This window comes from Mus caroli, chromosome 16, assembly GCF_900094665.2.
Source record: "Mus caroli chromosome 16, CAROLI_EIJ_v1.1, whole genome shotgun sequence".
Lineage (NCBI taxonomy): Eukaryota > Metazoa > Chordata > Mammalia > Rodentia > Muridae > Mus > Mus caroli.
The window spans coordinates 39,549,700-39,576,455 of NC_034585.1; the positions used below are offsets into that span (position 1 = coordinate 39,549,700).

A 26,756-nucleotide genomic window follows, 5' to 3' on the forward strand; every position below is an offset into this window, starting at 1 on the left:
GAACTGCCATTCTCAGTTGAACCGTTCGTGTTGTGGACTGCGGGCAGGCCGCAACAGTTTTACTTGGTGACATGCCTGGTTGGTACATTATCCTCTTCATTATAAGGTGACTCTGTTTCATTTTTTTTCATATATGTAAATATTTTAGGAAGTTGCTACAGTAGTAGGTTTCTATTTTTTTTTCTCAAAGGCCTTTATTGGTAGTTGTTCTACCCCCATATTCCATCCTTTAACCTTCTCTCCTATCATCCTCCCTGTTTAATCCTCTTAGTAAAGTTTCCCCTTTAAAATCCACAGCACTATATTCTATTTCCCCTTCTTTGAGAGATCCTCCACTCCCCTCTGGTTTCTCACTATGTAGCTAACTTCTGTGGTTATTGAGACTGTGGCACACATATTGAAAGCTTAAAAACTCGCATCCACATATAAAAGAAAACATGCAATATTTGTCCTTTTATCTAGGTCTGGGTTATCTCAATCAGGATGGTTCTTTTTTAGCTTTCTCCATTTAGCTGCAATTTTTCTTAATAGATGAATAGCATTACATTTGTAAATATACCACATTTTTATTATCCATTCTTCAGTTGATGGAGATGTAGACTGTTTCTAATTTCTGGCTATTATGAATAGAGCAGCAATGAAAATGTATGAGAGAGTGTCTCTGTAGTAAGATGTATAGTCCTTAAGGTGTTATTCAGAGGTGTTATAGATGAATCTTGAGATAAATTTATTTCCAGCTTCCTGAAGACCGACAATGCTAATTTCCCATTCCCCTTTCTTTGTGTCACCAGCTGACCCTATAGAATCACTTTCTAACAGAAATTCCCAGTGGCCGCACTAGGCTGAGACTCAGTAGGCAACTTTTATTATTCTTCCTCTCCTCCATTCTGGTCTCAGATCTTCATGGTTGCATAGCAACCCTTTACCAACTGGGTTAATTCCCCAACTGTCAATGTAAATTTTTAATGTAGTTTTACTTTTGTTTTAGGTTCCAGATACAATTTACTAAAATACCCACATGATGCTATAGGTTTTATAAGACAATTTCATGGAAGAATAGATACAAAGGGATGGGGAGGTGATTGGCATTGGGGTTCATGATGTGAAATTCACAAAGAACCAAAAAAAAAAAGCTTTTAGAAAGAGAGAAGGGGAGATAGAAATGATGCCAATATAATATTCACAGATGGAAATCTCAAAAAGAATAAAATTTTAAGTGAGTGAGTGAGAGACAGACAGAGACAGACAAAGAGAGAGGGAGAGAGAGAGAGAGAGAGAGAGAGAGAGAGAGAGAGAGAGAGAGAGATGCAGACTTGACTTCCAAAGTACTAGATTAACAGATAATGAAAATATCTACAATAAATGTGGAGGGAGGAAATGTAGCAGCCAATTGGCCACAACAGACATACAGAACTAGCTGTAGACAACACAATGGATCATCAGTAATGGTGCTTGCTTTCTTCCAGGCCCAAAGACCCACAAGTTACCCTCACAGTTCTATCCCACAAGTTACCCTCAGACCTCCACACATGTGGTACAAAATGCACACACTCACACACACACACACACATGGGGGCGGGAAGGAAAGGAGGAAGAGAGACAGAGACAGAGAGACAGAGAGAGAGAAAGAGAGGCAGAGAGAGGGGAGGCAGTTTTAACAGAGAATAATTAGATAAATAGCTAATATCAATAAATAATAAATAACTGTGATAAGAAAGGAAATACAAAGGTAACTACAAAAGCTTAGTGATATTGAGAGAACTTGCCTCTGCAGAGCAGGAAATGGGAAAGGGCAGAACTGCCAGTTTTTTCTGTCAGTCTTTGACTCCTTAAACAAATTTTATATTTAACACCGACTTAAAATGAACTTAAAACCTATATGTGGAAACTAACAGATAATATGCTAGCTTACATAATTCTTTCCATGGTATGCTTTCAGATGCTCTGGAAGCCCTTGAGATGTTTGTTCCCAAAGGAAAAGAACACTACTATGGTGCGATGACTCTCTTGCAAAAGACAGTTGATAGTTGCTTAAAGACAGAGGCGGGTAGAGAAGAAAGAGGCCGAGGAAACAATATTTATGGTAGAAAGTTCTGGTGACCTCTGTCAACGCCATGACCTCATCTCTGGTCCTGAGGACCACTTCCATCATGGCCTACCACAGTGGAGACTGACAGGCACAGCAAAGATGTCCTGAGCTTCCATTTTTGACCCCTTAATGTGAAGTGTGGGAGAAGAGGTAGTTACAATAAGGACAGGAAGGAAAGCCTGGGCTTGACTTAATCTTATCTTTCTGTTCTTGATTGCCGGAGGATAAAATTAAATTATGGCATCATGCTATAATTTGAGATGCCAAGGTTGTACTAGGCATATAGTTCCTCTGAGGAATACTTCCTGTTCCAAGCAAGAGAACAGCAACCGTCATCCTAGCTGAACCTTAGTTATTGAGTCCTCAAGTGCTGCTCCAGAAACTGCAGCAAACCTTAGATGAAAAGCCTACAAATGGAAAGATGCCAGTTCTATCCAGCACAAGAAAGCAGGCAATAAGCCTCTGAATTAAATGTGCTGGAATATAATCACTTCTAATACAAAGTGTTATATTCATTTTTCTGTCCCTGGTTCTTAGTACAGTGCCCTGAATGTAAGTAGTATGTAATTATCATGGGAAAGATTTAAACTGCAATCAACAATAGAATGTATTTGACATCTTTCCCAGATAGTCCAAGCCCCACCTAACCATTTCTTGTATTGATCTCACTTGTGACTAGACTGACAAATATTTGAATCCTCTATCACAAAACAAGGTAATGAGAGGGAAGAAAGGAGGAGCCAAATTTGGGGGATAGGGGGATGGGGCAGAGGGGGTAAGAGAGAGAAAAGAAAAGGAAACAGGAAGGAGAGGCAACACAATAGAATGAAAACTGAACAGCTCCCTGCCCTGAGGAAGAATATGGGTAGATAATAAACCAAGAGTGATTAAAATTGTTTCTTAGCATATCTCAACCCAAGAGTTGAATCATGCAGTTTCATTCTTCATACACCTCCTAATATATTCAAATTTCACCTCTCAGTGTCATTAAAAATTCCTCCCTATGATATTTTTACTTAAAACAATTTAAATAAATACAGATTCATTGTTTAAATCCAAACATCTCTACTCCCTTCCTTTCTTCCTTCCTTCCTTCCTTCCTTCCTTCCTTCCTTCCTTCCTTAATTAATTTATATTCTTAAAAGTTTGGATATCACAGAGACTAGTTTAGATGCTGTAGAATACAGGCTTTATGGATTTCCCAAGCCTTGTTGAGTAGACTAGAATGCTGTCTTCAATACAAGCTAAATTCTGCTAAGCAGCAGGATGCCACACACAGGACAGTATTAGGATTCAGAAGAGTACCCCACAGCCTATTTGAGGTGCCAATCCTGAGGTAGAACACTAGGGTTATTGTTTCACCATGTTATATAGAAATCTACCCTCAGAGTGAAGCACAAGAGCTAGGTACATTATCTGTGGTATCTGCCTAAGACTGCACTCAGCTTTAATGGGCATCATTTGGAACAGTGAATTGTACAAATCCAATCTCTTTCCTTCTCGGACTAGTTAGCCAGTTTACAGCCTAGGATCGGAGGATACCACGTCTTTACAAGCTGCAGGTACCATTCCAGTCTCCACTGTCAATTGAACCTTGACTTGCACGTCCCTCAGAGTTTCGTGCACCAACAGTCATTTAGCAAATCTCCCATGCTTCGGTTCTCTACTTAACCCTTCCTCCTGGCTCATTATATCCCATCTCACACATAGATTGCCATCACATCCGCTCACCTTTCTCTTTTGGGTTTTGATGCTAATCAAGCTCATCAGAGAACTTACTTGAAACCAGAATTTTCATCAGCCTACTTTAGAAAGTACAGCGGGTGAGAGAACAATTCACAAGTAATTGGAAAGTGGGAAACACCATCGTCAGAGTAGTCGGAGTTCTTGGAGTCTTGAGATTGCTTCTGATAGTATCATAGTTCTTCTCCCCACCCCACCATTTTCTTTTCCAGTTTCAATGAGTTAAAATGGACAGATAAAATGTTATGCATTTCTGGTGCACACATGAAGGTTTGATATGTCACTTTATGTCACTATGACCAAAATACACCCTGCCAAAAAGGAAGAAATATTTATTTTGGCTCATAGATCCAGAGACTTCATTTCATGGATGCTTGGCTCCATGTACGTAGACAGGATATCATCAGTGGCAGGTGCAACGGCTCAGATCTGAGAGGAAGCAGAGAGAAGGGGGACACAGGAAGGGACCAGATTGAGTTATAGCTCCAAGGACACACCACTCGTGGCCTCCTTCTTCTGACAAAGCCCTGTCTCTCATCATTACCCATAAGGCTATCTATCATATTATGTCTCAAAAGACCACACCATTCATCAGGCTGGAGCCCTTGTGATCTAATTGCCTCTGGCCACACCAGCACAGTAGCGTTCACTATGTCTTTTATGAATCTCTTTCAGTGTATTCTAATCCAATCAGGTTAGCTTTCAAAATCAGCCATCATCAATACTAGTCCCTTATCAGATGTATGGTGTGCAATTTTTTTCACCCCCTCCACTGATTACTGCTTTTATATCTTGCTTCTTTTGCAGTACAGAAGCTTTTCGTTTCAGGCCTGTACTGGATAGTTTTACATCCGCATGACACAAGCTAGAGTCATCTAAGAGAAGGAGCCTCAATTAAGAAAATGCCTCTATAAGATCGATCAGGCTATATGCAAGTCTGCAAGGCATTTTCTTAACTAGTGATAAATGGGGGAGGGTACAGTTCATTGTGAGTGGGGTCACCCCTTGGCTGGTGGTCCTATACGTTCTATCTGTAAGCAGACTATGCAAGCCATGATGATCAAGCCATGACTAGTAAGCAGCACTCCTCTATCGTCTCTGTATCAGCTCCTGCCTCAGGGTTCCTGTCCTTATTTCCTTCAATGATGGACTATGATGTAAATGTGTAAGCCAGATAACCCTTTCCTCCCCAAGTTGTTTTTGGTCCTGATGTATCATCACAGCAATAGCAACCCTAACCAGGACAAGGGCCCTACTGCCTGCCTGCCTGCCTGCCTTCCTTCCTTTCTTTCTCTCTCTCTCTCTCTTTTTTTTTTTTCTGTCTAAGCTTGTGTTATAGTAGACAAGACCCCAAAATAGAAACCCCATTTCCTGTTTTTCTTCTAGGAGTTTTATGGTGTCAGGACTTTAAGCCTTTGAACTGGTTTTAGTCTTTATGAATGTATAACACATGGATCCAATTTTGTTATTTCACAGGTGGCTATTCACTTTCCCAGCACCACTTGCTGAGAGTCTATTTCTGACCTTGTGTTCTTAGAACTTGCGTCAAATATTAGTTAATCATAAAATGGTGGGTTTAATTGATATGATCTCAATTTTGTTCCATTGGCCTATTATACTCCCAGGATGATGTTTTAATCCTTAAGGCTTTGTAATATAACTATATTACATGTAATATAGCCATATTAGGTTATGAGGACTGACGCTCCAGTTGTGTTATCTTTCTCAAGGTTTCTATAGTACTGGGGATTTATTTTAAATTAGGATTATTTTCTATACTGTGAAAAATGCCAATGGAATTCTGGTGGAAATTGCATGAAATGTACAGTTTACTTTGGGTGTGCTGGATATTTTCAAAATATTAATCTAAGTCATGAACATAAGACATGCTCCCATTGATTTGTGTCTTATTTGCTTTCTCTCATCAATATTGTACTATTTAGTAAATAAATTGATTCAAAATGAGCTTGATTCAGTTTATTACAAAACATTTTCCTCTTGTTCCCATGACTGCCAGTGGTGTTGTTGTCTTTATTCCACTGTCAGCTGGTTATTGTTACTGCAAAAACATGTACCTGCTTGTACATGTTAATTACTTTATTCTACAAATTCACTGAATTCATTAATTTTCACAGTGTTCAGAGTTGGGTTTTCAGATTATTTATATATCATGCCATGTCACTTTAAACTGTGACAACTTTTCTTACTTCTTTTGGTTCATTTGTTTTATTTTGTTTTCAATCCTGGGGATCAAACCTGGGACCAGGCATTTGCTAGGCAAATCATCTATCACCATGCTAAGTACCCCATTCTACTTTTCCTAGTTTTTTCTTAGTTTTTCTTTTCCCAATTGCTCTGGCTGGGATTATCAGAGCCATATTGACTAGAATCAGCGAGAGCAAGCCTCTGGTTCCTGACTGTAGAGGAAAAAAAATCTCAGCTTTACACTGGAATGTAGCTGTGGGCTTGCTTGTCAGCCTTTAGCTTGTTTCTATGAAGATGACATCATGGTTTTTCCACTCTGTTAATGAGCTGCAGCATGTCTATTGACTGGCATATGAGGAACGACAGATACTTTCATCTGTGAGGTAGACGGTGTTTGTGTATGGTCTACCAACCAGCCTGGCAACTGTGCTGGTGGACGAACTATAATACAACTGAGAAGGTATAACATGTGTTCCATATTTACTGAGAACACTGGTCTGTAACTTTCTTCAGCTGTAATGTCTTCATTTATCTTTTAGTAGTGTAATAGAAGACTTGTGAAAGATTGTAAAATAGTTCCTTTTCTTCAAGTTTTTGGAAGGGTTTGGGATGGGTAATAATTAGAGTTTTAGATGCTTGGCAAAACTTAATAGTGAAGTATTTGTGATCTTAGACTCTTTTTTTCAGAAATATTTATTATTATTACTATTATTATCATTATTATTGCTGCTGCTTATTCCATCTATCCATCTAGTCACTTACTAATGTATGGTATCTATTCGAATTTTCTGTTTAAGATTTCTTTTCAATGAGTTGCCCATTTCCTGGAATGTATTTATGTTTTATAGATAATACTTCCTGGTGTGCATTCATTGGCAGTAGTATCTTTTTCTTAATTTCTGCTATTATTTTCTCTATTCTACTAACGTTGGCTTAACTTGTTTGCCTTTTCCTAGTTTCTGGGTTGTACAGATATGGTGTTGATTTCATGTCTCTTAATGTACACATTTTTCTATTCTAAGATACAGTGTGCTGTGTCCTGTGTTGTTAGGTTCTATTTCCATTTTCATTTGTCTAATGATATTTTCCTTCCCCTTTGAGTTTTAATTTGCTCTATTGGTAGTTTGAAACTATGTGCTGTTGTTTCATTTCCACACTTGTAAAGCTTCCAATTTATTTCCTGTCACTACCTTTTAGTTTCACATCTTTGAAATCAGATAAAGGTACTTGGTATAATTTCATTTTTTTTAATTTAAAGAGTATTTTGTGCACATGTTATTTACCCCAGGGAATGCTCTGCATGTGTATATTTGTATGGTTTCTTTTTTTGTATTTTGTACTGAAATTTTGTATAGATGGCTGTTTATTGTTGAGAGAGTGTATTAAATTCTTCTTTTATTATTGGAGTTTATACTTCATTGGAGTTTGTTTATTCTTATATTTTCATAGTACTTACTTATTTAATCATTACACATTTCAGTTAGCTGTATCTGGCTATGTAAGTCTTTCCAGCTAGTCTACCTTGTCACTGAACTGACTCCCTTTTCATTGTGCAGTGAGAGCTTTGCTGTTTTATCATTTTTAACTTTACATTTAATTTACCTGACATATGTGTAGCAATTGCAGTTCCTTGGTTATAATTTGCACAGAATATTTCTGTTTACCTCTTCATTTTCACACTGTGTGTCCTTAAGATATGTGGATCTTATTAAAGGTTCACCTTTGGATTCTTTAGTCGAATTAGTCACTCTGTGACTTTTATTGAAGAGTTTAATTTATTTCTTTTGATACTAATTATTGGAAGGTAAGGGCATAATTGCTGTCATTTACATTTTCATTTTCTATCTTATTCCTTTCTTTCTCTCTCCCTGTCTTCCTTTGTGACTGATGACTTTTCAATATAAGAGATTTTGGTTCCTTTTTCTTAAGCACTCTGTCTCCTCTACTGTTCTTTCATGTTCTTCATAGTTACCGTGAACCTTTCATAAATTACCTTGCAGAGATAAACAAGCACTATAAAACAAGGTGATAAGAACTTAACTTCAATTACATACAGAATTTAAAACTTGTTTGGTGACCTAAAATATTATCTATACTTCTATCTTCAAGAAAGATCTTTCTTACATTTTAGATTATCGATATTCTAATTAATACTGGTAGCCTTGTGCATTTGTTAATTAATTTTGTAGGTGTATTTAATTACTTATTGGGTCTTTTGCCTTTACAATATAGTTTAAAATGATTTATATATCATCATTGATTTAGATCTTAGAAAATTCTGTCTCTGGTTATAGCTAGCCCTTCATATCTACATTTGATATTTGCAGATTTAACCAATAACAGAACGTATTCCAAAAAGCTAGTTAACACTAAGAAAAACTTTTTTCACATTATTATCTAAATAACAGTGTGTAACAACTATTTATATAATATTTACCTTATATCACACAGTATAAGGTAAATCTAGGGAATTATATGGAAGAATATTATATGGAAGAATTTTGTATATGTCATTTTTGTATGATAGGCTCACAAACATCCTTGGATTTTGTTTTTCAAGTGTACTAGAAAATCCCCATAAACACCAAGAGACACCCATATATGTTTACATTTACCAATGAATTTTATACATTTATGGTGCCTATTTGTTTCAGATTAAATAACCCCTTTTGGCATCTTGCAATGGACATATACCCTGAACTTCCATTGTCTAGGAAAGTCTTTATTTCCTCATCATTTGGAAAGATCCTATGTTAGGCACAGTGCTCTCACTTAGTAACTTTCCCTGGAGTACTTTGCTCATATCATTCTTATCTGTCTTAGCTAGGATTACTCTTGCTATGATAAAGCACCAGGACCAAAAGAGTGTTGGGGAAGAAAGGGTGTATTTGGCTTCCATTTCCACATTATACTTCTACTGTTCATCATCAAAGAAAATCAGGACAGAAACTCAAAACAGGGCAAAAACCTGGAGGCAGGAACTAATGCAGAGGCCATAGAAGGGTGCTGCTTACTGTCTTGCACCTCATGGCTTGTGCAGCCTGCTTTCTTATAGAAACCAAGACTACCAGCCTAGGGGTGGTGCCACCCACATTCAACTGGGCCCTTCCACATCAATCACTAATTAAGAAAATGTTGGGCTAGGTGTTGGTGGTGGTGCATGCATTTAAGCTCAGCACTCAGGAGTCACAGGCAGGTAGATCTCTGAGTTCTCAGTCAGCCTGGTCTACAAAGCAAGGACTAGGACAGTCTGGGCTACACAGAGAAAGCCTGTCTCAAAACAAAAAAAGTAAACAAATGGAGGACCTCTCCAGGTTACCTCTCAGGTGACCTCTCAAGTGACTATAGTTTTTGCCTAGTTGACATAAAACTGATCAATACATCATCTCTCCTGGACTCTGATTGAGCTAAGAGATACCCAAACAGAAAATAAAGTTCTTGGTTGGGACTATGAAAATATTTCTAGAAGGACTGGGCACTTGACTGGATTCTTAATAAAGCCATCTTCAGCAAGTTGGCAGGCATCCTTGCATACACTGAGGCCCAAGAAACTGAAACACAGTTGGATGACAAAACCCTTTTCTCCTTAGCTGAATTACCAGTCCTTCTCCTTCACTTGAGACTGAGACCCCAGTTTTCAGGCCTGAGTGATTGCATCAGTTCTCCTGGATCTCTTAATTGCTGATAGCATCTTCTGGAACTTCTTCTAAATATTATTTTTAAAATATCCCCTATATATTCTGTTGTCTCTGTTTCTTGGGAGAACCATGAATAAATACAATTCAGTTCTGGTATTATATGTTTGTCAGTCAGTTTATGTCTGGCGATTCCTTAAAGAATAAATTTCTCAGAGAGCTTGCCTGGTTTCCCTCAGCAGCCGTGGTGCTCAGTATACAATAGGTGCTTAATAAACATTTGTAATAAATGATTGATTGGCAGACACATGTTTACAAATGAATATGTTGTTTGTTGTGTGTGAACCAATGTGTTTCTTTGGAGGTTACTTACTGGAGTGTGGATGAGGAAATACTACTAGGACCATGGATAGCTCAAAGACTACATCACCAAAAAAGCCCACCTCTGCCTTAGCAACACTCACCAAAGTTGCATCCCTAGGGGTTTCTGTGGGACTTGCAGGAAGCTCCTGCAGGCAGATTGTCCATTTGAAAAGGATCTCTTCTTCTTAGTAGCTGCTTATCCTCTAACCTGGCTGGTATGGCAAGGGGCCTTGTGAATCTTGCTGCTGCTCTTTCAAGACTCCTGACCTTAGGTAACTTCCCCCAGGCTTGTGATCCTGTCTCCTCCCTCCCAGAGGGAATCTTTCAGCCGGTGCAAATTGCTGCACAAGAGTCTACAGACTTTTCTTGGGCAAGGATGCACCACTCCCAACAATTTGTAATCAGACAGAGGAGTGGGCAATGGTGGAAGAAAAGGTTTCTTCTCTTTTTAATTAAAAAACGAAATCTCAGGGCTCTTCTCGGAGAGTAGGAAGAGCGAGGTCTAAAGCAAGCAGAAAGCTGGGATCACAAGCAAGACTGTCTTAAAGGCCTGAGGGGAAGAGCGTATTGGCATGGCTATTGCTTTATTTATACTGAGAATGAAAGCAAGGGATTAACTCTCTGAGGAAGGGGCAGTAGCTATCCCCAGGTCATGGTAGGGCTCAGTGCTCCCCAGAAACCTGACTGGAGGTTTATTTTTTTTTCTTTTTGCTCTATGGTTGGCAAAGCTTAGCACAGTGCACCTGTTTCCCCACTTCCTGCTCTAGCCATGTGCTTTTTGACATTCTAGAGACTGCCATCCCGTAGAAGCACCTGATTAGACGAGCAATGAACGAAATGAGGTAATGATACAGCATTCAAATGAGTCACTATGAATTCAGCCAAACCATAGTCTAAACCCTAGGAAGATAATTTGCAACAACCTGTATTTATGAGGGGCAGGGAGGAGTGGGAAGTATAATGTAATCAGTATTTGATATAATCATGTTAGCTAAGGCAAGAAAATTCCACTGAGGGTGTCAAGAATTTCATGCAACCTGGTATGCTGTCGGTCCACAGTGTCCATTCTAATCAGCTGGTTTGAAGAGCCATAAAATCATGATGTAGAAACAACCTTCTCAGATATCCTAGTCCGAGTCTTTTATTTTCGGAAATGAGGGAACTAAAACCTAAAAACCTATGTTTTCATTTCGTGGTCCGAATTAAGTTATCAAAAACTAACATCTGATATTTCATATATATATGGTTATAGTGAGCCTCTTTTTCTCTCTTGCTGTGTGTTTGTGTGTGTGTGTGTGTGTGTGTAAAATAGTCAGTGTGTTAAATATTATATTGAAAGGATTCTGGCCAGCTTGAACTTAGTGAGCATGGCTCTGGCAGGTCTTGCCCTTCTTCCCAATCCCCTCTTGCCTTTCTAAAACAAACAGAATAAACAAAACCATTATATTATGTTCCTGAAGCTAGCCTCCTTTTCCCTTATTTGGCCACTTCCTCCTCCTGAGATTGACTGCTAAGGTCCAGCTATCAGAAGCCCTGTTTGGCTCACCTAATTAGCATGCCCAATCAACAAATACCAAGGCATCCTGGCCCATTCTAACACAGCCCCCACCAGCCTTTCTCTACTTAAAAGCTACATCTGCAAAGTCATTTGCTGTTGTTTTTCTGCCTGAATCAGAAAGCAGTTACTTTAACTTTTCTTCAGTACTTAATAAAGGATCTCTCTGTGAAAACAGGTATTTATTTGGGTGTGGATATGTATGCCTAATTTGGGATCCAGGAGGGAACCCCAATGGGATCTCCCTCACATGTAGCCTTTTTTTCTTGAATGAGAGATTCTTTAATGTCTAACCTAGTCTTCTTCTTCCTCTTCCTCTTCCTCTTCCTCTGCTTCTTCTTCTTCTTCTTCTTCTTCTGCTGCTGCTGTTGCTGCTGTTGTATGCTTTTATTACTAGATCCAAATTATCAACTATTGTCATATTAATCCTTGCTAGGCTGAAGAATCTGACAACTGTCTAAAGTTTGGAGGCTTCACAGATTTCATCCTAACTCTCAATGAGATTTTGGGAGTTGATTAAAAGAGAAAGAATAATATGGAATCAAGTTTTGTCTGTCTGTCTGTCTGTCTGTCATGGTAATGTTCTTTCTCCAGAATTTAGAGAATTTTTGCCATTTGCAAAATGGGGTATATGCGTCTGCTGGAGACGCTTTACAGAAAACTGTCAACAGACCTGAAAAAGTTATTTCTTGGCCAGAAACCCCACCAAAGTCAAGCCTGAAGGGAAATTTGACATGAAAAACAAGAGTATCTCCCGGAAACAATTACCAAAGGTATGCGTGGATATGTGGATGTGAGGTGATTTTAAGGATTAGAAACTTGATGGACTCCAGGAAAGCCGTGGCACAGAAAGCGCTGAGATTCGCCCTTGTATGTCCCAGTGCTGCTATTTGCCTCTTGACTCATCCTTTTTGATCTAGCAAATGACTGACTCAGGTTTACACAGCATCAGATATAACCAGTATGTCAGATGCTGCCTTAAACACGATGAGGGACTTTGGATGCTCTATTCTGGCAATTCAGGCATACATGCACATTGAGCACTCACATACATAAATAAATAAAAGTTCTAAGACAAATTTAAAAAAAAATACAAGGCAACAAGAGGAGAACGTGAGTAAATAGCAAATGAATTCGACGAAGATAAAGGCAATTTTCATTTGAAGTTGAAGGTATTTAGATGTGAGCATTTCAAGGAAGAGCCATGGACCTGGAGCTGGGGCTGGGAAGCTGATTTCATCCGCACACTCCTTGCTCCTCTCTGTGTAAGCTCTTTGCTACATCTTCAGTTTGAGAAAGCAGATCGACTCTACGCAAGAGCCAAGTCAAAGAATTGCCCGTGACGTCATCCACTTGTGAGCATGTGATTAATTTCTGACCAAATGAAAGGCAAGTCAGTTTGCATGATAAGCAGAGAGATAATCTACTTAGAGGGACATAAACGAGGGACATCAGGTTAGCTCTTGCACTTTTCCTTTCTTCTTTTTTTTTTTCAGTTTACTTCTTTTTTTTTAATTTATTTTTTATTAGGTATTTTCCTCGTTTACATTTTCAATGCTATCCCAAAAGTCCCCCATACCCACCCCCCCAATCCCCTACCCACCCACTCCCCCTTTTTGGCCCTGGGGTTCCCCTGTACTGGGGCATATAAAGTTTGCAAGTCCAATGGGCCTCTCTTTGCAGTGATGGCCGACTAGGCCATCTTTTGATACATATGCAGCTAGAGACAAGAGCTCCGGGGTACTGGTTAGTTCATATTGTTGTTCCACCTATAGGGTTGCAGTTCCCTTTAGCTCCTTGGCTAATTTCTCTAGCTCCTCCATTGGGGGCCGTGTGATCCATCTGCAGTTGCTGTGTGACAGCTGACCTAGAGCAAACCTTCAGAAAGAGGCTGCAACTGTAAGGATAGAAATTGTTCTATATGATAATAGAGCAGACCAAACTTCAAGCAATCTTAATTGGCTCTTGAAATTTCTTTAAAAAATAAAATAAAATTTAACAAAATTATTTAGCACTATTATTTGAAGACAGATTTGCCACAGGCAAAAATCTGATTCAGAGAAAATTATTATGAATAATTTTCATTTATTTATTCAGGTAAAATCATTCCCCCAAGCTCTTTTAGGAGGAATATTAGTGTCATCCGATATTTGGATGGTGTTTGGAGCTGGCTAGAGAAGTGTTCATCCTTCCTGAGAGAGGAAATTGGTTTTATTCAGGCCAGTGGTCAAAATCTGTGGACTACTGATATAAGCAGTAAACGTTGAAGAGGAAAAACAAAACCAAAGCAAACAAAAAGCCACCACATGTTCATACTGTGGCTCACTAAACCTGAGTTTGCAATTCCACTCAGGCAAGTAATGGCCCAGCCAGAGAGTAAACAAGGAGACCGTGAACTTGAGTGGGTTGTAGAGGGGCCAGACAAGCATGTCACAGATTTCTGCTCAAGTAGAGAGGAGAATGACCTGTGTGTCGAGTGGATAAAAGTGAGAACTACCTAACTTTGCTTGTACTCCCTAAACCCATCCTAGAACATCAGCAGAACACAAAGATGTGCACACAGTGGGGCAGCCGCTGCACAGTCAGACCTAAAAGAACAAAAATAAAATGAAAAGCAGAAACATCAACTCCCAAACACCAAGGGAGAGTCAGTTGAAATCCTGGTATGAAACTTAATCAAATATGCAGGAAAATAAGCTCAGACTTTAGAGCTGCCAGAATGCGTTACATAAATAAGTTCATATTTCAATGCTAAGAGCAGACAAAACCTTTCAAGTTATAAAAGTTTTTTTTATCCCCCTCCTTTTTGGGGGACAAAATGTCAATGAAAAATAGCTGAGTGGACCCAGATCTCAGATTTAGTAAACACGTAGTTCAAAAAGAAACAAAAAATAATATATATATATATATGTATGTATATATATATATATTTATCGTGTGTGTGTGAGCTCATGTGTGTGTGTTTGTGTGTGTGTGTTTACAGTATTCACTTGCATATTGTTGGCAGGTACTAAAGTTGCTATCTTTAAAGACTGGGAGGAAACCTGAATGAGTTTGCTGAGCAGTGTCTGCCAGGATTATTATTGATAAGGCACATACAGAGATAAGGAAGACAAGATGTCTTCACTGTAACATCTAGAGTTTTGTGTGTGATTCTCAGATGTCTGAGGAAGGAATGAGACCCTACCCAAAGGTATAAACATTCAGGCCATATGCCTAGCTCATTGTCACTTTAATATAAACTATCTATGTATGAGAAGACTATTATTTCCGTTAGCAGCCTTCACAGCAAATGTTGTTCATTGGGCTGAGGTTTTGGCTTCTTGGTTGGCCCAGGTTTTACTCAGACTCCAGAATGAGGGACCCCTCCCTTTCCCATGGCAACATAATTTCCCTGCCTTTTCATCCTACCTCAGCTTGACAAGAAGGGAATCTCAATACAGAAGGACCATGCACATAATAGACATACAGTGCTCATTGTATTATAAAATGCTGCAGCTAACTGTGCTGGAAAGCAATCTTGCAGTTCTCAAAGAGTGGAACATGGGAATTATCGCCCAATAATTCCACTCCTACACGTACACTCAAGAATGAAGTATTTGTCCATATAAAACCTTGTATGAAAATATTATTAGAACAGCATGTGCAATATGTATAATAAAATAGAAATAATCCAGAGGTCTATTAACTGATGAATGGATGAAGAATATATAATATTCTTATAATGTCATTCAATACTAAAGAAATAGAATTTTTAAAATATACCATCCGGTTAGCTGAATCTTAAAAATATTATTGTATGTGAAAGAAGTTGCTCAAAATATTGTGGTATTTGACTTCACTTATATATCATATTAAGAGAGCACAAGGGTATAGAAAGGAATGTAGATTAGTGGCCACAGTAGTCTTGGGGGTAAGGGAAGGTTGTAGGGAGTGACTGCTAAAGATAATGGATTTTCTCTAGTACTAATGAAATTTGTGAGGGTCTATGAAATCACTAAAATAAATATTGAAGTGTGTGCTTTGCAGAGTGAAATATATGATATATGAATTCTGTCAATACATCTACTTTTAAAAGTCTTAAGGCAATTGTGAAATTATCAAGTACAACAAATGCAACCTTGACTGAACTTGTCTATCCCCATGTAGAGGAAGGTTCATAAGATATTAAAACACCATAATATAGAAAAATAAAAATATGTGCAAAACAGAAATAAGTTAATTCTATGCTTAGGAAAAAAAAACTTATACCTTTAAGGACTTACTTTAGAAAGAAAAATACTAACATCTTCTGCCTCCTGAATTTAGAAAGAAAATAAAAATATCAGACAAAAGATAAACAGAAAATAGCAAATTATAATGAGCAGAGTGACAGCCCATGGGAAAAAAAGAGAGAAGAAGCTAAAATTGTTATTTGATCAACTGATCAAATTTTAGTTACTCTGACATGAAGAGAGAGACAGAGACAGAGAAAGAGTGAGCAAGAGAGAGAGAGAGAGAGAGAGAGAGAGAGAGAGAGAGAGAGAGAGAGAGAGAGAGAGAGATTGTTGTCAAGCCAGGAATGATTAAGGAAGCGGGAGCAGTGACCCCCAGACTGGAGGATAAGATGGGTATACTACAACTCCGTTCATACCAACACATATGAAGGCATGCCAGCACAACACACAGTTGGCATTTCTTCACTCGCTGCCTTTGGATTTCTATTTTAATTCCTAAATTAAACAAGCATTGTAACTTTAGTCCTCATGAGATGATAATTTGAACGTAAAGGGCTTTTTAATTTTTAAGAATGGTTCCTTCTCTCAGGATCATCTCCTCCTCTGTGGCTCCATGTTATATGACAACTAAAGTCTAAGGCATCAGAGTCATTTAAAAATAAGGGATACCAGGCTGGTGGTATCCTCTATCAACAGGGGACTGGCCCGTCAAGCAAAATGCCATGGATTCAATGCTAGTGCAGGTATGTAACATTCTCCTTGACAAGTTCCCTAAAGACAATGAAGTTACTGGAGGAAAGAACGGTGTGGAGAGTGAGGCCCATAAGGTTTGAAAGGAAGACTGTAACATTAGCTTCCAAGAGAACCTGTTCACAAAGAGGAAAGTTGGAGGCTTCCAGATCAAGACTTACGAGTACTCTCTGGAACATTAGCCCAAGTACAGAAGCATTCCACAGTATCTGAAGGTGACTCACGACTCATAATAGTAAAAATATACGCACTTGGGTGGAGCTTTAAGATGCTTTGAAACATTTGATACTTAAAGTACAAATTCATGTAAAATTCTATGTAACAGATAAAGTATGCCCAGAAAATCCCATGCTATACAAATGAACCCAAAGTCTGTAGCATGCAAGCCCCCATCCTCTTATAAGAACCTTTGAGATTATAAACATTTTCCTTGTGCTCACCTTGCTCTCTCTATTGGAAGTATATTTTTTCTTAATAAATTCTCTCATTCCTCTTGCTACTATCTGTCTCTGTTTCCTTGTTTCAAGACATAAGATTCCAATTCCCACCAGAGTTGCCCATCAAACACTGATAACACCACCTCAGAGGTGAGTGTCCTCACTCCCCAGGTGTGAGTTTCCCAAACAAGTGCTCCTCCGAAGCCTTCTCTCAGCCTAGTCAGAAGAGCACAGTGCTCAAAGAAAACACAAAAATAACCAGATATTTCACAGATTTTCAAAATTAAATGTCTAGCCAGTGGTTTTCAAAACTAGTGTGGACCAATCAAAAATGTCAACAGCAAATGCTCCCAAGGGAGAGAGCATTTGCAAGTCTATAAAACATCTAAATTTTTGTCTAAGTTTCTCATAAAGTTAGGGGAAAATCTTCCTCTACTATTATTTCCTGGGTATACATTTTAAAAGAAAACCTTCACACTATAACTGAAAGTGGAATGAACTTGATATTAAGGAAATTTTATTGTCTTAGTTAGGGTTTTACTGCTATAAACAGACACCATGACCAAAGCAACTCTTAAAAGGATGACATTTAATCAGGGCTGGCTTACAGGTTCAGAGGTTCAGTCCATTATCTTCAAGGCAGGAGGGAATATGGAAGCATCTAGGCAGGTATGGTACAAAAGGAGGTAAGAATTCTAAATCTTCATCTGAAAGCTGTTAGCAGAATACTGACTTCCAGGCAGCTAAGATGAGGGTCTTAAAGCCCACACCCACAGTGGCATACCTACTCAAACGAGGCCATACCTATTCCAACAGGGCCAGACCTTCTAATAGTGCCAACCTCTGGGCTGAGCACATACAAATCGTAACATTTATATAATTCTTTTATTTTAAATATAGTACAAATGAACAAAAATACCTCTGAAGATTTATACAAAAATATCTAGAAATTATGGGTGTGGGTATGTATGTGCAGAGATGGCTCAGGTGTTAAGAACACTCACTGCTCTTGCAGAGGACTGCAGTTCAGTTCCCAATACCTACATAGTAATTCACAACCAATGTAACTTCAGTCCCAGGAGGTCCTATACTCTCATGTGTAACTCCACTTCCAAGGGATTCAACACCCTTTTCTGACCACTGGAAAGACTGTACACATGTGATGCATAGGCACTTGTGCAGCCAAACACCTATAGCCATCAAATAATATGATGATTAAAAAAAAGATCTAGAAACCAAAGTCCCAGGTTTTGTTACAGAGTAGCATCTCTCAAAAATGTGATATTTAAGATTATTTTTGTGAGGAACATGAAATGGTTTTGAGTAGAATATGAGAAATTTTCATGCTTTGCCAAAACCAGACAGTGCATAATCTCAAATAGTAATGAAAGATGTTATCATGCATTTTCCATTTTCCTCTGATTAAAAAGAGAGATTCCACTTGTGATTAGTGTTTATCAGTGATCCAACATGATGGTCATTTCATATTTAATAAAGGGGATGTGGGTATCAATGCTAGAGTCTCCCAAAAGCGTCAACATCATTACACTCTTTATAACATTGCCTTGTCTCCATAGAAGTTATGTTATAAGATGGTTATAAGAAGTTATGTTATAAGATGGTACAGTACATGTCTCTACCCCAGGATTCAGGAGTCCAGGAGAAAAGAGGATAAATTGGATGAGGCCCAGCCTTCATCCTCCCCAAACAGTGATAGTTATCTTTAGATAGGTTAATGTTATCCACTTAAAATGGTGATATAAAAATTTAAATACATATAATTTTTTTAAAGTAGGTTTATGTGATAAACTATATTAACAAGATTCATATTGATATGGAAAACACAGCTCTTATCTCAAAAAGAAAAAGAGTTAATTCTAGAGCTATATATGAGTAACTACAGCTTAGAACAGAGACTCAGGTTACCTTAATATCATATCCCAATGAAGTATCGGGTTTATGATGTTTTTATAGTAACTGAATAAAGGTTGCAAGTCCAGGCATTTTCCAAAAACCTGGTAGAAACATCATCTGGGAGGTCACAGCAAAGCAGGGAAATCTGTCACAGGTCTTAGATGCTATCTGGTTATATCCTTAGCTTGAGGGCTGGTGGATGTAGACCACTGTTTGTTCATTCCAAAAATGATTTATGCAATAGTCACAAGGATGGTAGGTCACACAGAGATAAAAAAATAAATGGCTATTTAGAGGACCATATTTAGCTTCAGACAATTTTGGCTTCAAACCTGTAACATTCCAGATCTCCATAGTCAACTGGCCTTATTAGAGTTTGTTTTTTATACAAATGTGGCTTTTTCTGGCAGTCGCAGTTCACAGTATGAAGGAGGAACCATGAAGCATTCACTGACCAAGAGCTCTAAAGCTAGGTCATCTGTGAAGAGTAAACCTAATGCACCCAGAACATCTTATTTTCCCTTTGATACTACATTGGATTCAATTTCTCTGACTTCCTTTGCCTCTGTTGTAGTTGACCTGACCCTAAATCTCACCTAGTTTTCCATCTGAAAGCCCTATGGCCATGACCTCTGGGCTTACTCTATCTGCTTTTGTTCAGTTTTGAATCTCTTTAATCTTGCTGCTATGGAACCTATGCTGACCTGAAGCATTCCATCTGGAGGATGGATAATATTCCATTATGAGTTCTTAATCCTACTTTATTAGCATATTCATTCCTAGTTGATAATCCTCACTGCCAGGATCTATTGCCAAATTTAGACCTCAGTACCACAATTCAGCATCCACTTCAAATCAAAAGTGACTTTTAATTTATATTTGTACCCATTTCTGTATTCTTAATGAATAGAACCAACCAGCTAAGTTCAGCCTAGTCATCAGCTATATAGCATTTCACAAGCTAAAATTCCTCAAAATTATATTTCTTATCACAACACCTATTTGCTTTTTATTGTTTTTGTTGATATGGTATCTTGAATGAAGACATTCACCAGAGGTTCAGATATTTGAGTACTTGTCCCCTGGTTGGTGGCACTGTTTGAGAGGTAGCGTTGATTTAGTTGGGGAAGTTGAGTCACCGACAATTGTAGCTGTCCAGCAGCCACGGAGAACTGGGTACCTGAAAGGAGGCTGGAAATGAAAAAGGACAGTTGGGCAAGAGAAGGATGAAGCCAAGACAGGTTTCTGATCAAGGCTCAAATTTTAAATTTCATCTCTGCATTTATATAGGCAAAACCCACAGACCCATTCTTTGTTTCAGCTGGATTGAGTTGCAAAGCAAGCTCAGGGGGCAGGCAGTGCTTCAAAGCTCAGGTAGGGAATTGCAAATGTTGCCAAAAGCCAACTCCAGCCAGGTTGTAAAACCCTCAAGGGTTGGTTTATCCTACTCAAGGCTGGGGAAGGGCACAGACAATGGCTTTTAAGCCTTCCTCATATCCAGCTCCATCTCCACCTCCTGTTTGTAGTTGAAGATATGATTCTCCACTTCCGGCCTGCTACAATGTACTCCACTCCCTCTAAAACTATAAACCAAAGAAATTCTTTCTCCCTTAGGTTGTGTTGATCATGGTTGTTTGGTTTCAGACTCCAGGAAAAGGGACTGAGATCCGTATTTTACATATCAAATCAGACCTGGCCTTCAGGTTCTCCCAGCATCCCTCAGTGCCTACCTAGCATACCCTGCCCCCATCCCTGAACTTTCTAGCCCTGGGGCTGGGCTGCCCTTCCCTACAGAGGTATAATGCAGACTTTTGGTCTCTCTCTGCTTCTCTTGTTCTCTCTTTCAACAGGTTCTAGACTCATAAAAGCTATTATAATTAAGAGATGTAAGTTGATAGCCAATAACTTTATAAATGATCATATCTTTTAATGTGTTCAGAATTATATTTAAAGTACTGTTGAGAAATGATGCAGCTAATTAAGCTTTCTTTAGTACCCCCGCTTTAGCTAGATGTACAGTTTAGAGAAGATAACTGGAAATAGACATAGATTATCTAACCCATAATACTCTTAGCAGGTTCTAGCTCTCAAACCTGTCAGAGACATGCTGAACTTGGCATTTAAAATTACAAATTTAATATGTTTAGAATGACAGAGACTCTCCAAATCCCAGCAGTGATACTCCAAAGATTTCCAAGAAGATAGGGACACAGCAAAAAGGACTCCTCTACCTAGATAGTGGAATGATAACCATTGAGAGACACTCCATTTCCTTGTCAGCTTCTAAGACCTGGGCTGGACTTTGGACAAACAGGGACACTGGACATGCCTCATATTGCTTAAGACAAAGCAAGGTCAGTCTCCCAAATTCCTCCTCCACAAGAAGCTCTCTCAGATTTGCGGGCTTGGCAACAGAAGATTGGTCCTGCCCTGGGACCTGTGTCCCCAAGGAATCCATCAGCATAACAGAAACCTAATGCGAAAGTCTGGTAATGGGTAAGTCTGTCATTTTAATTGACACATAGGCCATTTAAATTACAATATATCCTTCTCAGGTCTTGAGGGATTTGAAGACTGAACTAGTAGGGAAAGAAGTAACTTTAGATAAAGGAAGTCCCTTTACAAGGACAGCTCCCAGGGACCAAGCACCTGCATCTCAGGAATAATTAGATAGGAAAAGGTGTAAAATTTAGAGTTTACATAAAATCTGAGGCTATGAAAGCTTCTAAGAAAGTGTTTGAAGGTCTAGAAAAGTGTTTTGAGGCAGAAAATGCAAGTTATAAAGGATTTATTTTTTTTTTGTAAACGTATAAGAAAATCTTGTAAGCTTCAGGGAAGACACTGAATCCACTATCACGGGTCAAAATGGACTCACGAAGAAAAGTACTGTCAGTTAGCAACCAACTTGTTTCCCCATCACCACCTGCCTATACCTGAGGGTGGGATCTAGTTCCCTTTCCCTGGTCTGGGTTCCCATCCCTCCTCCACTACCAAGAATATGGGCCTAAGACTTTCAATTGTACACACCCCCCAAAAAGTTTTTCACCCGAAACTCCTGCCCCTAACATCCAGGTGTTTCCTCATAACCCACATTCAGGAAAGCTCCAAAACACTTACCCATAGGTGCACTGGCTCAGCCTCACAAGACTGCTTCAACCGGGGCCACACACTCCTACTCCCAGATGTCCCACAACCTGGACAGCCGTGAAACAACCAGGCCTTCTTGTACTTGGTTGAAAAAAAAAACAGCTTTTTGCCCACAATCCATAAAGGTGCTCAAAGTCAGCAGGAACTAGATATGTTGTCAACTATGTTGTCCCTTAATTATTTATAATCCACAAAAAACTGGAATGTTTGGTTCCAGACCCTGGGGACAAGGGACTGGGATGCATATTTCATGCATATATGAAATGCATATTTCATATATTAAATCAGACCCTGGGGACAAGGGACTGGGATGCATATTTCATATATTAAATCAGACCTGGCCGCCAGGTTTTCCCAGAATCCCTCAGTGCCTACCTGGCATACCCTACCCCCAACCCTGAACTTCCCAGCCCAGAAGCTGGGCTGCCCTTTCCACAGAGGCTTTTCCCTATATAATCCAGTATAATTCAGCATTTTGATGAGCCCCCTCTCCCTCTTTCTCATTCTTTCTTCTTCTTCTTCTTCTTCTTCTTCTTCTTCTTCTTCTTCTTCTTCTTCTTCTTCTTCTTCTTCTTTTTCTTCTTCTTCTTCTTCTTCCTCCTCTTCCTCCTCTTCTTCCTCCTTCTTCTCCTCCTCTTCCTCCTTCTCCTTTTCCTCTCCCTTCTCTCTCTACACCTGTGCCTTTTCTCTTTCTCTCCCCTCTCTCTAATGTTGTCTTCCCTGGCCTTGGTCCTTGGGGCCAGTGAACTCATCCAAGAGCAGTTTCCCAATAAATCAACCTTTAACGTATTCTAATCTGACTTGAATTTGTTCATTTCACCAGCAGAGAAATAACTTATCAATGATATTTTGATATTTTATCACAGTAACAGAAATGTAACTAATATCATTGTTTTCTTTCTTTTTCCATTTCCTTATTTATTTGAGTCAGGGTTTGACATAAACAGATCAGCTGGCCTCTAACTTCCTATACTCCTTCCACCTCTACACCAGAGTACTCACACTTCAATCGCTGTAGTATGACTTTTCCTCTGGGAAAACCATAAACATCTTATTACCATCTCAGAGCATAGATATCTTGGCCCCTGAGCCACAGTCACGAAATAAGTAGAATGAAACAGAGCTAGCAAAGTCGATGGTAATTGTAATAAAACTGTTGGCATCGCACAGTAGAGGGATGGCAGGGAATAACAGGACCTTTGCCTAGGATTCCAGCCTTTACTCCTTTCTGTACCTGCACAACTGTGAATAATCTTTTAAGATATCATAGTATATGAGGAAGCAGAAGGGTAACTGATGCAGCTTCCATGAGGTTGTCATCGTGATGGGTGGAGACATTGGGGTGATGCTGATGAGAACAGAATTGATCAAGGACAGGACCTTGAAAAGGAGCAGTTCTGGTTCTTTTCCCTGACTAGAATCCGTCAATGACCTTACTTCTGTCCTGGCTGGGATCAGAATGGCAGAAGGGGACTCTGGTTCCTGATCTGGTTTCTTGTTATTCTTCTTCTTTTATACAGCCTAAGTGAGCACCACTGTCTACAAGCTACATAGTAAGACACGAGAGGCACCTGGATATCTTATAGGTGAGCCAACTGGCCTGACAGATCCATTGTCTGATGCCATCCCCATCCTTCAGCCTAAAACATCTTATCAACCCTGAGCTAGGGACCCATTGTGATACCCACATCCAGGACTCTCTCCTGATATAAGGGGCTTCCTTTCTTCTTCATTTCCCACCTATGAAAAATAAGCTCCTACCTATGGAGTAATAATAAAAGTGCTTTCCAAAATCTCACCTTCCTCTTGGTCCATGAAATTTACTTCCTAATGCAATCTCATCCTTCAAATCTGTAAAACAAAAATCCAGAGCCACTTACAAAGAGGAAGCTTTGTGAGATCATGAGTTTCTGGTACCTAATTCCTGAGTTATATCCACCTGAAATAAGAAAGCACCTGTTGTTCTCAGGGATTTCTGCCCTTCTCCTGCTTCAATACAGCTATGGTGGGTGGGATAGCAAGCTGCTGTGAGAGACGCTCAGCCCATGCTCCTCCTGTAAGCCAGTCCAAATTCCTTAAACTCATCAGTTCACCAAGGTGGACTTACTGACAAGAGGCATGTGCTATCGTGCCTTTCTTATTACAGTAGGTTTTGGGTCTATGAAACAAACGATTGTTACAACTGCTAGAAGCAAAACAAACAAACAAGTCACACATGACCTTTTATGAGAGGCCACAGCAGGATTTACCTCTCTGTGCTCCATCAAGGCAATCAAAGTGGCAAGCTTTTAAATAAATTGACTTTGAACAGTCAATTATTTTTCTCCCTTAACAGTACAGTTGTTTGGCCAGAATCTAAGTTATTTTACCAAGTTTTAAATAAATGTTATGCAACTACCAAGTGAAAAGGATCTTTAACATTATCTGGTTAACCTCTCATGAAATCTTGAATTTCTACCAAAAATTCTCCATGGAAACAGCTTTTAGTTAAGATTGCAATTTGAGATTCTTTACAGCAGTTGTAGTTTCTAACCTAAGGATGAGATTGCATTAGGAAGTCTAAAATCTGGGTCTGAGACCTTTTTCATCTGAGAGATGAATGGCTAGGATTGTAGAGATGTAGTATCTATGACAACATAGCCATTTTTCTTGTAGGGCCAACTGATCCAAACAGCGAGTGATCAATGAATGATTTGGCCTTTATTATCAACCCCAACAAAGAGAGTCATCTGGACCTAATGCTAACAATTATGGTAGTAAAACAGTTATATGAGGATGGCCTGTATCTTGAAAATTTTTTAATTACATAGATTAAGAAACATTTAAGTTATCAAGAAATTTCAATGTATTTAGCCACATCTCCTGGCTTCTATTCAACAGAAAGTGGTAGGAAATTAACATTTACTACTTGCCAGTATTTGTACCAGGATTTTCATCTGAGTTATCTTATTTAACCATAACAGTTTAGAATCTTGTCTTGCATATTTGCTCATGGTTACATAGTTAGTAAGCAGCAATCTATAATTCTAAAATTTAACTGTAAAAATGGAGGTACGATATTATAGATTTGTCAAACCCACAGAAGTGCACATCATGAAAAGTGAGCCCTAATGTTTAGTTAATAATAACATATCAATATTTACTCACCAGTTGTAATAAATGAGCCACAATTGTGTATCAATATTCACTCACCAATTGTAATAAATGTGCTATACTAATTCAAGAAGTTAATAATGAAGGAAACTAAGTGAGAGGTGAGAGATGTGTGGAAGTTTAATTGTTCATTCTTGTATACCTAAAAGTACTTGCTATAAAGTGATCTACTTTTCAAAAGTTAAGATTTACATGCCCCCAGATTTAACTGTCCAATTATTTGTCTTGCATTTATTCTGGTCAGGGTTTCAAACCCCCACCTCTATGGACATTATGCTTGTCAAGGTCATTTGAGGACACTGCCATATTGGATCCAACTCTTTACTTTCATCTGACTTAACTTATCAACAGTATTAGATACATTTAGTATAATTTCTGATGGCTTCTAGGCTATCATAGTTATCATGATGTTATATTTTTTTCTTTGTATGGTCCTTCCTATGAGCTTTTGCTCTTTTCAACTTTTGCATGTGTGTGTGTGTGTGTGTGTGTGTGTGTGTGTGTGTGTGTGTGTGTGTGTGTATCTTACTATATAAGGACCCCAGAGGCTAGATGTCTGATCTTCTCTTCATCTACTTCACATTCCTAGTGATTTTATATAATCTGGTGACTTTGAACTTAAATAATGTGCTGGCGTTTCTCAATTTTGTGTCTTCATACTAGGTATATTCCAAAACACTCGACCTAAATAATAATTTAACATCTTATGTCAGTCCAAGTTTTACTAAAGACAGAACCAATCCAAATAAAGGGTTAGCTCCCATATCTCAGAGGTTGACTAGTCCAAATCTGTAGTGTGGGCCAGAAGGTTTGAGCAAGACAGCCAACATAGTATGATTCTTGGCCAATGACTGACAGCTCAGAGACCCAGGAGAGCAAAGTGGGCAATACTAGGCACAAGTAAAATGCTACAGAATTCCTTCTTGCCCACAAAGTGTTTGCTTTTTTATTTGTTTCTGCTTTTTGTTGTTGTTGTTTTGGGTTTTTTTGTTTTTGTTGTTGTTGTTTTTGTTATTGTTGCTGTTAGTGTTGTTGGTTTTTGACAGGGTCTCTTTATATAGCCCTCGATGTCCTGTCACAGACTCACACAGATCTGCCTGCCTTTCCTTCCCAAATCGTGGGATTAAAGGCATGTGCCACCATGGCCGGTGCAGAAAAACTTTGTATTGGGGTCTTCAACTGACTGACTGAATTGTCCAACCAGGACCTCACTTTTAAAGAAATCTGACTTTCCATTTCCAAAAAGCCATTAGCTTTCAAAAGTTCTCCAGTTAGTAGTGGGGCCTCATGAGCCCCTCTGCCCTCTGTGCTAAAAGGTTGATTCTCTTGATCATGTGCAGGTAACCACAGTTGCTATGAATTCAGGACTTGTTGCTATGAATTGAGGACTGTTGTGATCCTGTCATGTCCAAAGGCATGTTTCCAGTCCTCCTTGACCTCCATTGCCATCTTATCATCCATACCCTCTCCCATGATGATTCTTACTATAAGGGTCCGTGATTCGTGAAGAATGATACCCTAGCCTCAAATACTATGCAACAGCAAAGA

At 38.9% G+C, this 26,756-nt stretch overlaps 1 long non-coding RNA gene across 2 annotated transcripts; it reads left to right on the forward strand.

Moving 5' to 3' along the window:
- The first annotated feature begins 14,524 nt into the window (after window positions 1–14,524).
- LOC110311980 lies at window positions 14,525–25,755 on the forward strand. 2 transcript variants are annotated; one of them, XR_002380012.2, is made up of 3 exons: window positions 14,525–16,550; window positions 21,189–21,404; window positions 23,576–25,755. It is a non-coding gene; the product is annotated as an uncharacterized LOC110311980 (long non-coding RNA). The 2 variants fall into 2 exon arrangements; XR_003835137.1 differs by lacking the exon at window positions 14,525–16,550 and having other exon boundaries at window positions 20,189–21,404.
- The last annotated feature ends 1,001 nt before the right edge of the window (window positions 25,756–26,756 follow it).